Raw genomic sequence first — 2,289 nt, forward strand, 5'->3', positions numbered from 1 at the left:
ATAAATTTCACAAGTATGATATATTTAAAAAGAAAAGATATTTTATCATCATGTCTTCCTTTTATTTTTATATTAATTATTAACTAATGATTAGTCAATTTTCTTGATAATATTCGTAACTTTATTTTATTTATTTTTATTCAATTTCTTAAGTTACATTATTATTAGTTTAAATATTTTTGCTATTTTCGTAAAAATTTAAATTCAACATAGAAATTTTCTCATAGTTTTAAATTAAAATTTTAATTCAATTTGTTAAGTTAAATTATTATATAAATCACTATAAATTTATTATCAGCGTGTATATAATTTAAATTCAAAATTTTATTAAAAATTTTATCATGGTTTTTAAATCTAAATTTAAATTCATTTTGTTAAGTTAAATTATTAGTTAAATCACCATAAATTTATTATTAGTGTTTCTTAATTTTTTTAATTATAAAGTTACAAGGTGTTGATATTTTTCTCTCTTTTATAAGTTTACGTTGTGTGTTTTACACGTTAATCCATAATACAAAACTTATCAAATGCATTCATCATATCACATGTAATCTGTTCAAACTACAACAAAAGCGGCACCTTATACTTTATACTTTATATCTAATCATAGTTATTATAGTTATTATAGGCACCTTATATATTGGGTAAAATGCACAATTAAATCAAATAGAGGACCAAATTACACAATTCTACCAAGTTGAAAAATATTACCAGGATCTCCCAAAAGCATATTCTTATGTAATTCGAATCAGTCTCATTCGAATTAGACAAACCAACGCTAATTTGAATTAGTCCTATTCGAAGTAGTAGTAATGCTTGTAATTCGAATTCGTCCTATTCGAATTATGCTTGCATGTAGTCTTAGGGTAGTTCGAATTAGGGTGATTCGAATTATGCATGCTAGGACGTCCCTAGCAATTCGAATGGGTCTGCTTCGAATTAATTTTGGACCATAGTAGATATAATTAATTTACATCTATTTATATATGATCCAAACGTATAAAAAGAGTACAATAAATAGTACATTTAATAATATTCATAATGCATTCAATCAAAAATAAAAAAATAATAATTATAAATATTTTTTTATAAATTATTAAAAATCAAATATTTTCTAAAAATATTTTATATTTTGTTGGTCAGTTAGCATTATTGAATCTATTAACCACGATAATATGTAAATGATTGATTGGTTTTCATATAAAAATATTTTTATTCTATTTAGTATTTAATTTTGATAAAATATTAATTAATTTTGAATTTAGTTATTATGAATTCTTATATCTAAGAATACAAGTTAAGATTGTTATTAAAAAAAATTTAAAATTTTTATTTTAATAAATACTCAACAAATCATTAAAATAAAAAATTTAAAATTTAAAATTATAATTTTGGTAAAATTATAAAGTTTTGAATTTTCAATGACTTGTAGAAAATATTTTTAATTATTAATTTTTAGCCAGTTCAATATGATGTTGGAGAGAAATTTTGATTTTTTTATTATAATGTTACATTGATTCCCTTAATTTAATGATTTGAGTCGCAGGTTTACATGTTTATCTACTTTTAGAGTTTCCTGATTTATGTTTAGTAAGACATAACTTCAAAGAGGAGTAACTTTAATATATGCTCGTTACAATTTTATTTTAACTTTATAAAATCAGCTTATAACTATATTTTCTTATTTTACATTTATGTTTGAATGCAAATTTAAATGACAATAAAGTAAATGAGAAAATCTTATTAATAAATTTGTTCACATGAGTTAACATATATAACTTATTTAATTTGTGAAATTTTTTACGTAAAACGAATCTAAAAAAAGTGTTACGAAATTAAGTAACAATGATTAAATCATATGTAGGCTAAAATAGTAGTCTTAAATTAACTAGATTATATCCAGATGGTTGTTATTAAAGGAAACCAATGAAATATGTTGTTATACGCATTTTGGGCGGTTGGAACAAAAATCGCCGCTAAATGTAACATGATGAGTCACTTGACGTTACAGATAGCGGCGGTTCGCTGAAAAACCGCCGCTAAAAACAATTCTGATTGAAGCATTGCCGCTAACCACCGTAATATGCGCCGCAATAGGTCATTTGGCGGCGGTTCGAGTAAAACCGCCGCTAAACACAATCCTGATTGCAGTCTCGTCTCTAACTGCCGCCATATGTCTCGCAATATGTCATTTGGCGGCGGTTTTGTAAAACTGTCGCAAAATTTCTACCGCTATCTGCTAAATTTATTGTAGTGTCATTGGATGGTTAATTTTTTGTCACATTTTAG

The sequence above is a fragment of the Arachis duranensis genome, chromosome 8 (assembly GCF_000817695.3).
Source record: "Arachis duranensis cultivar V14167 chromosome 8, aradu.V14167.gnm2.J7QH, whole genome shotgun sequence".
In the NCBI taxonomy this organism is placed as follows: domain Eukaryota; kingdom Viridiplantae; phylum Streptophyta; class Magnoliopsida; order Fabales; family Fabaceae; genus Arachis; species Arachis duranensis.